The sequence below is a fragment of the Phocoena sinus genome, chromosome 11 (genome assembly GCF_008692025.1).
Source record: "Phocoena sinus isolate mPhoSin1 chromosome 11, mPhoSin1.pri, whole genome shotgun sequence".
NCBI lineage: Eukaryota > Metazoa > Chordata > Mammalia > Artiodactyla > Phocoenidae > Phocoena > Phocoena sinus.
In genome coordinates, this window is record NC_045773.1 from 5,857,837 (window position 1) to 5,870,000 (window position 12,164).

The 12,164-nt window shown below is 43.4% G+C and overlaps 1 pseudogene; it reads left to right on the forward strand.

Moving 5' to 3' along the window:
• LOC116761768 overlaps window positions 1-12,122 on the forward strand; it is a 50,474-nt pseudogene extending 38,352 nt beyond the window's left edge.
• Window positions 12,123-12,164: the final 42 nt, after the last annotated feature.

Sequence of the window (12,164 nt, forward strand, 5' to 3'; positions counted from 1 at the left end):
GGATTGTTTTCAGAGCTGACTAGTGAGATAATAGAAATTCAAGAGGAATAATGCAATGCCAGGGCATCGTACGTTTGTGAGAGGTGAGAGGGATTTAAGAAAAAAAAAGGAAGGAAATAGGAATGATTTGGAAAGGGTGTTGAAATTTAGACTGTTTCTAGAGGAGGCCTTACAGAGAAGATCCACCTAAATGAAGCCCTGAGGAAGTGATGGAGTGAGCTACGAAGATACCTAGGAAGAGTTCCCCAAGGAGAGGCAAGAGCCAGCTCAAAGCTCCCAGACTGGTGTCAACTCAACACGTGAAAAGATGCTCCACGTCATTTGTTATTAGGTAAATACAAGTTATTCAAACCGTGGTATTGAAGTCTCTGACATTATTGAGTTTTCCGTTTCTTCCTTCAATTCCATCAGTTTTTGCTTCATGTATTTTAGGACTCTCTTGTTAGGTACATATATGTTTATAATCGTTACATCTTCTTGATGCATTGACCCTTTTATTATTATAAAATGTCCTTCTTTGTCTCTACTAACAGGTTTTAAAGTCTATTTTTTTCTCATATTAGTATAGCCACTCAAGCTGTTTTGATTATGGTTTGCATGATACAGCCTTTCCCATCTTTTTATTTTCAACATATTTTTTTCTTTGAATCTCAAAAAACAGCACAAAGTTGGACCATAGTAGGCCTTAAAACAAGTCTTTATACACTTTTAAAAGATTGAAAATCATATAAAACATGTCCCCTGGCCACAGTGGAATAAAATTAGAAATCATCATAGCTGTAAATACCTACAAAAAAGGAGAAAGATCTCAAATCAATAACCTAACTTTACACCTTAAGAAACTAGAAAAAGAAGAGCCAATTGAACCAAAAGCAAGCAGAAGGAAAGAGGAAGGAAGGAAAGAAGGAAGGAATTATTAGAGCTAATAATTAAATTCAGGAAGGTTGCAAGACACAAGATCTGTATCTGAAAATCAGCTGTATTTCTGTGGACTAGCAATGAATGGGCCAGAAGTGAAATTAAGAAAACAATTCCATTTACAACCAAAAGATTAAAATACTTAGAAATAAATTTAACAGAAGAGGTGAAAGACTTCTTTTACATTGAAAATTACAAAGCACCTTTGAAAGTGACCAAAGACGTAAATAAATGGAAAGACATTTGTGTTCATGGACTGGAATACTTAATACTCTCATGATGGCAATACTGCCCAAATTTATCTATAGATTCATTGCATTCCCTATCAAAATTATAGTTGCCTTTTTTTTTTTTTTGGAAGAATAACAAGCTGATCCTAAAATTCATATGGAAATGCGAGACGCCCAGAATAGTCCAAACAATCTTGAAAAAGAATAACAAAGTTGGGAAGAATCAAACTGCCTAACTTCAAAACTTAATTCAAACCTATCAAGTAATCAAGACTGTGGTGCTGGCATAAGGGTAGACACACATTTGGAATAGAATTGACAGTCCAAAAATAAACCTCTGTCTTTATGACCAATTGATTTCTGACAGGGTGCCAAGACAATTCAACAGGAAAAGAAAAGTCTTTTCAACAAACGGTACTAGGAGAACTGGATATCTACATGCAAAATGAATCATAGACACACATGTAAGAGCTAAAACTGGAAAACTCTTAGAGAGAACATAGGTGTTAATTTTAGTGACCTTGGATTAGACAACAGTTTCTTAGATATGACACAAAAAGCACAAGCAAAAAAAGAAAAAAATAAATTGGACTTTATCAAAATTAAACCCTTTTGTGCTTCAAAGAACACCATCAAGGAAGTGAAAAGACAATGCACAGAAAGGGACAAAATATTTGCAAATCGTATATCTAATAAAGGGTCTAATGTTCAAAATACATAAAAACTCTTAGAACTCAACAGTAAAAGACAAATAATCCAGTTTAAAAACGGACAAAGGACTGAATAGACATTTCTCCAAAGAAAATATAAAAACGACCAATAAGCACATGAAACAATGTTCAACATTTGGGAAATACAAATCAAAACCACAATGAGATACCATTCCACATCAATTATGACGACTATAATAAAAGAGGAAAAACCAGCAACAGCAAGTGTTGACAAGGATGTGGGGAACCTGGAACTCTTATACATTTCTAGTTGGAATGGAAGTGGGGCAGCTGCTATAGAAAACAGAGTGGCAATTCCTCCAAAAGTTAAACACAGAATTACCACAAAACCCAAAGATTTCACTCCTAGGTATATGCCCAAGACCTGAAAACGTATGTTCACAAGAAAACCTTTACACAAATGTTCATAACAGCATTATTCAAAAAAGCCAAAGAGTAGAAACAACCCAAATGTTCAGCAACTGATGAACTGATAAAACAAAATGTGATATATCCATACAAAAGAATATTATTCAGTCATAAAAAGGAATGAAGTACTTACACATGCTCAACGTGGATGAACCTTGAAAATATTATGCCAAGTAAAAGAAGCCAGATAGAAAATGTCACTTATTGCATGATTTTATATATATATATACATACATACATATATATGCCAGAATACGCAAATTCAGATTCCGAAAGCAGATTAATAGTTGCCAGGAGCTGTGGGGAGAGGCGAGTTTGGAATGACTGCTAATGGGTACAGGTTTCCTTTCGGATGATGAAAATGTTCTGGAATTAAATATTGGGGATAGTTGCACAACCTTGTGAATATACTGAAAACATTGACTGTGGACTTTAAATGTTATATAGTTTAATGAAAACAATTAAAAGAACAGCATGCATACCCAGCACTTGTATTAGGACCCTTTTAGCTGCGGATAACAGAAGTACAACCTCCACTAATTTAATCAGCAAGTTTACTGGCTCGTGAAACTTGGAGTCCAGAGGCAGAAGGAGCCTTCAGGATTCATTGATCCAGTAACTGAATGTTGGTTTCATGAATCCTGACTTGTTAAATCTCTCTGCTCGTAGCCCTCAGTGTCAGATTTTCTTCAGGCTGGTAGTAAGATATCTCACGTTACTCCAGGCATCACCTCACAAAGCACCATCCAAGGCAAAAAAGAGAGCTCATCTTCTTAAAAGTTTTCTCTTAAGAAAGGGGAAACTTCCCCCAAAGCCCCCAACAGACACGCCCTCACAGCTCACAGTCAGAATTGGCTCATGTGCTCATCCTAAGGCAATCAATGCAAACAGGAATAGGATTACTTTCAGACCACTGAGGTCCAGTCTGGATCTTGGGGTCCAGCAGTTGGCTGGGTGGGGAAGGAGTGGATATCGAACATAGTAAGAATTAGGAAAGAAGGGGAAAATGGATGCTTGATAGGAAACCAAGAGCTTAATTAAGTTATCTCAACAGAATATGACTGATTCAATTTTTATAAATTTGATTAACCTAATATTAATATATTTAATCAATGAACTAGAAAGAAGTGCATGGACAATATGAAATCCAGTATTCTCTACAGAGATTTAAGATGTAATAGTACCAACCAAGGATGCATCATAACCTCCATCCTCACTGCAAGAGAATCTCCTGAGAGGTTCCATCTCCCAATAGCTGGAAATCCCCTAGCAAGAGACCTTAGCTACAGAATAAGAGGAACACTTTGGAACTACCTACGCGTGTCTCAACAGCACAAATGAGTTGATTTCTAATCATTCCTCTCTAAGAAAGGGTGATTTGCAGAATATTTCTCTCCTATTTATAAATGGAAAAATAGTTAACAAAAATAAAAATAAACACATTTTTAAAAAGTAGGCAAGGGAATTCCCTGGTGGTGCAGTGGTTAATAATCCGCCTGTCAATGCAGGGGACACAGATTCAAGTCCTGGTCCAGGAAGATCCCACATGCCATGGAGCAACTAAGTCCATAAGCCACAACTACTGAGCCCACGTGCCACAACTACTGAAGCCCGCGTACCTAGAGCCCATGTTCTGCGACAAGAGAAGCCACCACAATGAGAAGCCTGCGCACCGCATCGAAGAGTAGCCCCCACTCGCCGCAACCAGAGAAAGTCCGCGTGCAGCAGTGAAGACCCAACGACCCAACACAGCCAAAAATAAATAAATAAAAATAGGCAAAAGACTTGAATAGATGCTTCACAGAATAATATATACCAATGGCCAATAAGCATGTGCAGAAGTGCTTGACTTCAAAAGTCAACAGGGAAACGCCATTTCTAAAATTAAAAGCACTGAAAAGCCAAATGTTTGTGACGCTATAAAGCAGCTCAAAATGTCAAACATTGCTGGTGGGAGTGTAGAATGATATGTCCACTTTAGAGAACAGTCTGTTAGTTTCCTATAAAGTTAGCAATACCACTTCCATGACCCACCGATTCTTCTCCTAGTTATTAATCCACGGGAAATGAAAACATATGTCCACAGCGTTATTCAAGAATGTTCATAGCAGTCTTATTCATAATAGCCAAAAAGTAGAAACAACCCAAACGTCCCTCAACAGGACAATGGAGGAATAATTGCGGTGTATTCACACAATGAAATACCACTCAGTAAAAGACAGGAGTCACGACTGCTGCCTGCCCAGCATGGACGAATTTCACAGATAAGATGTTGAGTGAAAGATGCCAGACCCCCAAAAGTACATACTGTGTGGTTCCATTTATGAGATGTTCAAGAACAGGTACATCGAATTCATGGTGATAGAAATCAGAACAGTGATTGCCTACAGGGGTTAATCAGAAAGGAACACGAAAAACCTTCTGGGATGATGGAAATGTTCTATATGCTGAGAAGTGTGTTCATTACACAGGTACACATTTATCCAAATTCACTTATTGGCACACCCAAGACTGGTACATTTCAGTGTATGTAAATTTGACTTCAATTAAAAGAAATGAAAAAGTTGAGAGCCAGAAGTTGTGACTGGAGGGAGGGTGTCTGGAGCCAAATGGGAAGAAGCAGGGATTCAGGGCTCAAGAGTTTGCCTCTGATGTTCTGGGCCCTGGGGACATGCAGGGGTGTGTGGCTCAGCCTTTGCTGCATGTTCTGGGGACACTGTCTCCTGTTACCCTGCTGTGCAGCTTTGGTGGCTGAGTCAACCGAGCTTCCTGAAACACCTTGGAGAGTTTGTCTCTGAGGAGAGGCTCAGGTGGAGGCACAGCAGCCTCTGGGTCTCCCTGCCTCCGATCCTGAAGCAACCAAGCGTGGGGAGGAACATCCTGCACAGCCCCCGCTTTCCTGAGCAGAGCTGGACGGAGGCTTCTGAGAAATCTCATTTCAAGTGCCTGCTGCCCGCCCAGTCCTGCTCCATGATTTCTCACCGCTCTGCATGGGTGATGACTCAGTGCGGGGGAGGGAAACAGGAATGGTGCTCTGCCAGAGGAAGCCTGGGCTGCAGCTGGGCGAGGAGAAGCTGCCCATCCCTGCCAGGACTTGGGGTTTCCTCTCCTGATCTGTCTGCTGTCCATTCTGTCCAGGCAGGATGAAGGAACAGAAAGGGCTTGAACTTTGCGGACAGACTAAGCTGGGGCGGGTGGGGGGCATCCTATTTAAGCCTCAGTTTCCTGTTCTGTAAAATAGGGTGGGGCTATCTTAGGACATTGGGTGATTTATTGAGGAAGAGCACTTAAGAAAAAGCTTTAAGGGGTGAGGGAAACAGGATAGGGAAGCAGGGAGCCAAGTGGGGAAGTGGCCACAGGTAAGGTCCAGCCTTAGCCTGATCCACTGTGGGCTGTGGGACTGATCATGTCACAAAGTTGTTACCCACTCCAGATGCATCCCCATGTCAGCATTGACTGTGCGGTGCTCTTGAAAGGACATAACCACCTGGTGAGGTTCCTGTCAACAGACGGCAATTCTCTGGAGAAGGGGGGTGGCTGTGAGCTCTTGGCAGTCAACGAGCTGGAAAGTGGACATGCTGGCCTGGCGACAGAGACCTACTGGTGTTGGGACCCCAACAGCAACTACTCTAGGGGTAAAATACCCGTTGCCCAGGGCTTTTGTGAGTTCACACAATAGGCAGTGAAGAAACAGTAACTATTTCTTAGCTGCGTGAGAAAGTGTACCTAGTACCATAAATGTGTACGCTCTGCCTACTGCAGATTCAACATTTTTTAGGGATCAGGGCAGAGTGAGACCCCAATATCTATGCATCTAAGCATGAGCAATATAAAGAAACACTTAGCAGATGCGAACTATTGTATATAGAATGGATAAACAACAAGTCGTACTGTAGAGCACAGGGAACTATAGTCAATATCCTCTGATAAACCACAATGGAAAAGAATATGAAAAAGAATGTGTGTATGTATATATATATATATATATATATATATATATATATATATATATACATATGAATTACTTTTCTGTACAGCAGAAATTAACACAACATTGTAAATCAACTATACTTCAATACAATAAATTAAAAAAAAAAAAAAAAAAGAAACACAACAGCCAGAAGTTGGCAGAGCAGCTGTGTCCTGAAGACCCCCTTTTATTCCTGGATCACAGGAAAGTTTGGGGTTCCCAAGGAAGGTAGCTGGAGCAGTGTGGGGACCCTTTAGGGACCTGGGGCAGTGGCTGCCTACCATCTGGCCTTACTGCCTTGCCACATAATTTCGTCTTCCTTCCATGTACCTAGAAGATCTTCATGCACACCTACCTGAGCCTCTGGTCATCTGTATCAACTCCTCCCCTTAACATTTCTCTATTTTGTGCTTCTAAGAACTTGAGAATTGACCACTAGGTACCACCACCTGGTCCATCCAACCCAAGACTCTGCTTTTGATGGGGCTTTCCAGAAACAGTGAGCTGGAAATGTTCCTGGGATGTCCACATTTCCTCTAATAATGTACGTCATGGGAGGAAAGAACAGTGACTTCAGAGTCAGACACATCTGGGTTTCAATCCAGCTCTGCCATCTGATGGCTGTGTGCTCTTGATCAAGTTGCTTTACCTCTCTGAGCCTCAGATTCTCCCTCTGTAAAAATGTGTAAATTAATGTGCTTGCTCAGAACGGTGATTAGGAAGATTAAGAGCCTCATCACGTGAGGTGCTCAGCACATAGTAAGCCCTTGATAAACACTGACTCTTTGCCCCTTGTCTCCTCTGGAATGATGTTATGTATTTGGTCCTGTCACCCCTGGGGGAGCAGCTTTCCTACATTAACCACCTGCACTAGGGGGTCTGGCTTGTTTAGCCTAATGAACTTCTTTACCCTCTGGGAAGAGGCCCTCATCCTGTCGGTTTCTGGCCCCAGTTCCAGGAACTGCCCCACAAAGCCTCAATTCTTTCCTCTCAGCTGTTTCTTGCATCTCCCAGGAGACTATCTCTTTTATGAGCATCATCTTTGTTCCCTCATCCGCACTTTCCTTGTAAAGATGGTTTGGCCAAGGTGGTGCCTTTGCCAGTAAGCTGTGTCTTTTGTTTGGAATCCTGGTAAGATGGTATGGAGCCCTAGTGGAATTTGCCATCACAGAGGAGGACTTGAAAGGGGCCAGTGGTCCGGTGCCTGAGCACCTGTTTCCTCCCTGTATTAGAGGTGCCTCTGCAGGTGAGGAGGGACTTCTAGGTCTAAAATGTCAGGGCACAGACAGCAATATCCCAGCCTGACCTTGGGGTAGCTAACAACTAAAATGTGTCTTTTGACACAGTCTGGGGGTTCAGAGAAAGTGGGAGAGAGACCCAAGCATGGAGGGGCCCTGCCCGGAGTTCTGGGACTATCACATGCAGGCGGAGGGGATCTGGGTTCAAGTTCTGGCACGGCCACTTACCAGCTATGTGATGTAGGGCATTTTATTGAACCACTTTGTGCCTCAGTTTCTACTCCTATAAAATGGGTATGATAATGACAATGAGCCTTTTTCCCCAACACTGGCTTTTTAACTCCTTTACACATGTGCATCGTCACTTCTATAATAGCACCTGCTTTCCCTGGGGAGAAACCCCTGCACACCCAAGCCCTGTGTTTGGGAAAGATTGGCCTTAACCTCCAGGCTTCAAGTTGGGCATGTATTTCAGCCCTAGCCTATGAGCACATTCTACCCTCACACCCTCCTTGATAGTTCAGATATGGATGCTAGACCCCTGGGGGCTCAATGACACTCCAGGGCTTCTGTTGGAAGTTGAAAAACGGAAGGTCTCTTTCCCCAGGGATTTCAGAGAGATTAGGGTTTCTGCTCGGAGCTGCTCATGGTCATTTTGCCTCCACAAAAGGAGAATATGATTGAGAAAGAAGCCGACACAGAGCCAGGAGATGAAGAGAAAAAGGTTCTTTTTTTTTTTTAAAGCATTTTTAAATTTTTATTTATTTATTTTTGGCTGTGTTGGGTCTTCATTGCTGCACACGGGCTTTCTCTTGCTGAGGTGAGCGGGGGCTACTCTTCATTGCGGTGCACGGGCTTCTCATTGTGGTGCTTCCCTTGTTGCGGAGCACAGGCTTTAGGCACGCGGGCTTCCATAGTTGTGGCACACAGGCTCAGTAGTTGTGGTGCACGGACTCAGCTGCTCTGCAGCATATGAGATCTTCCCAGACCAGGGCTCGAATCCATGTCCCCTGCATTGGCAGGTGATTCTTAACCACCGTGCCATCAGGGAAGTCCCGAGACAAAGGTTCTTGGTAACATCCATTGAACGCCTGGATCCAGCTGGGCCTGAAGATCAACCTCAGGGTTTTTAATCACTGTTTTTTGCTAAAGCCAGTTTCTGCTGGGTTTTCTGTCCCTTGCAGCTGCAGAGTCCTTCAGCCGTATTGTATATACAATAGTATTGTACATCCCTCTCTGGTTGTTTGGAGAATTAAGGGAGACAAGCCATGTGAGGCTCTTAGCACAGGGCCTGGCATGCAGTAGGCACTTAATAAATGCCCCTTTCTCCCAGGGCTTCAGTTTTCTCATCTGTCAGATGGGTGCATTAAACTATATCCTATCATTTGTTAGTGGAGGTAGAGACCCTGAAGGAGAAGTCTGGGCAGTTCTTTTTGGGTTTTTTTTTGTTGTTTTTTTTGCAGTACGCGGGCTTCTCACTGTTGTGGCCTCTCCCGTTGCGGAGCACAGGCTCCGGATGCGCAGGCTCAGTGGCCATGGCTCACGGGCCCAGCCACTCTGTGGCATGTGGGATCTTCCCAGACCGGGGCATGAACCCGTGTCCTCTGCATCGGCAGGCAGACTCCCAACCACTGCGCCACCAGGGAAGCCCTGGGCAGTTCTTTTAAAGTAACAATGAAGCACTGTGGTAGGAGAGCAATGGTCCCACACAATGTCCACATCCTAAACCCTGTACCTGAGAGTAAGTTATGTTATGTGGCAAAAGGGCTTTTGTAAATGTGATTTAATTAAGGATTCTGAGATGAAGAGATTCTTCTAGATTATCTGGGTGGGTGCAACCTAATCACATGAGTTCTTAAAAGAACGTAAGAATTAGGTCAGAGAGATGCAACATTGCTGACCTTGAAGATAGAGGAAAGGGGCCTTGAATCAAGGAATGTGGGCAGCCTCTAGAAGCTGGAAAAGTTAAAGGGATGAATTCCCCCTATATCCTCCAGGAAAAAATGCAGCCCTGCCAACACACTGATTTTAGTCCAGGGAGAATGGCGTCAGACTCCTAGCCTCTAGAACTGTCAGATAATCCATTTGTGTTGTTTTTAGCCACTGAGTTTATGGTAATTTGTGTTAAAAAAGAGATAACAGGCCCAAAATGGAGTCACTTATACTAAGCTCCGTGTCACCAAACTGAGATTTACTACCTAATTTAATTATAATTTCAGGAATAGAATCTTAAACCAGTCAGGAATGACTTGGTCAGCACTACTGAACCTGCCTGATAGAAGCCTGTGCCCCCACTAAAGGAAGGTCACCTTGCATATCCAATTGCTTTGTGCTAGTATAACTTCCTCGTCCTGCTCCCTTCATAAAAGCCTTTCATTTTGTACAGCTCCTCAGAGCCCCTTTCCGTCTGCTGGATGCGACACCACCTGGTTCATGAATCACTGAATAAAGGCAATAAGATCTTTAAAGTTTACTCAGGTGAATTTTGTTTTTTAATTTTGTAGCAGCAATGGGATCTGGAGGAAACTCCCAACAACTTTGGGGGCAACAAGAAACACAGGCAGTGGTACCCCCAAATGCTTTTAGTTCTCTGCCTTTCTTGCCATTTCCAAGGGTTCTCCTTGGTTCAGAGCTATGTTCTTTGCATTGAGCCACTGATGTAATTGGCTTTCTAGCCCAGGGCAGGTCAGCTTGAGTTAGCAGACAGTTCTACTAGAATCCAAGACCCAAGCTCTTGGCCCAGTCCCTGGTTCCACTTTGGGAAATGCTGCTGGTTTAGTCCGCAGTGCCCCATTTGACTGGAATCCCAGTCCACAGTCCCCATTTGTTGGGGATGTGCTGGTTCAGTCCTTTCCCCGGTTCTACACTGGAATTGCTGGCGGTGCACACGAGGCCTTCTCTTGGCCCGTCCACAGTAACAGCTCTTTGGTTACTGCTGGTGTGTTAGCATGCACAGGAGGGAAAGGCTATTTCTAATGGGAATCTCAGAAGCCAAAAGCTGCAACACTGGTGGCCATGGACTGAGTACTTCAAAGCTGTTAGAGCACTCACCACCTAACTCCAGGACTCCTGTGTTAGAATACGTTGATCCCAGAATGGGTTAGAGTAACACTAGGTCACTCAACATCCTCAAGAAAATTTCCATGCAGCGAGGCACACTGTAAAACACCACACAATCCCCGACCTAGTGCGGATTGGGTCTCCAAGAGACCCAAAGCTTAGCTGAAGAAATGGGATCCTGAAATTCCCAAGAACCGAGCACACCTTCTGGCACACCGCTTGTTTATGTCTAAGAACTGTGGTCCCAGGAGCTGTGGATACCCACAAAAATGGCAGAATCTTAGCAAGACAACCTAGAATTATAATGGCCTTTATGAGGAATGTTCCAAGACAAGATCAATTAAGAAGTGCACTTTAAAACAAGGGCTCCCAAATCAAACAAGCAGAATAGGCTACCTAACTTAGTTGTCATGCAGAAGCCTCCAGAGGGCTTCAAAACTACAAAATAGTTTCATTAGAAGAGTCATTGCCAAAAGCTAATGAAAAATTAAAGATGTAAGATGCACATAAAATAAAAGACTATGACATAACTCATGCCACTCCCCTCCACCCCTCTTTATCTGCCATCTTCACCAAGCACCCTGGCCAAGGCTGGCGGGCTGGAAGTAGCCAGACGCTGCCCTCTCCTCAGCTTCCTTTCACTTCTGCTGACCGTGGGCCCTGCCCAGGGCTGGAACGACTTACACAGAATATTGTTGTGGGATGTAAAAGCTCTTACCCTCCACTAGGACCACTATAGTGGAGGGTTGGCTCCAATCCCATAGTGAAATGTATTGGAGGCATAGCTGGATGGGATGCTTATACCCCCAAATTCATACAGTGTCAGAACAAAGGGTGGGATGGTTATGATGTACAGTGGGAATGTAAGACTGATTTAGATATCAAGTACAAATATGGAAAAACTGCCAGGTCGTAAAAGCTATGAATCCTCTGAAGGTATATACTAAGAGGCTCCTATACCTTGGAGCATAACTTAGATCACATGGAACTTCGCCTGAAGAAATTGAGAGAGTCTAGGGAAAACCATGGCTTTAACTCTTTCTCTGATTATTATAATAAGTTGTACTCCCCAGATTCATGTGGCATCAGTGGAATGATTACCATCGTGGTGCTACTTGCTATTGACTTTGGAGTTTATATATTGTTCCTTAGTGATGGTCAAGATTCTCCTCCACCATATTCTGAGAATACTCCACATTCCCATCATTATCAGAGATTCACCAACTCAGCAGGAGCCCCTCCTGTGGGCTTTAAGGCTGAGTTCACAGGTCAACATGGTGCAACCTCTGGTTTTGGCAGTGCTCGCATGGACAGCAAGGAAATGAACATTCAGGACCAGGGCTCTGGACTGGCTTGGGAACTGGAGGAATATTAGAATATTTGGCAGCAATAGAGCAGCAACACCCTTCTCAGACTCATGGTACCACCCGTCTCACCCTCCCTCATACTCCAGCACGTGGAAGAGCCCTGCTTACCACTTCTTGGAGGCACAGGTAGCTCTTTGGCATATTCAAGCTCAGAGACCAGACCCAGAACAGCAGCAAGATATGGTGGTACTAGAAGATGATAAAGAAAAGAGTTGAAGTCAAACACTGGTTGCAAAATTTCT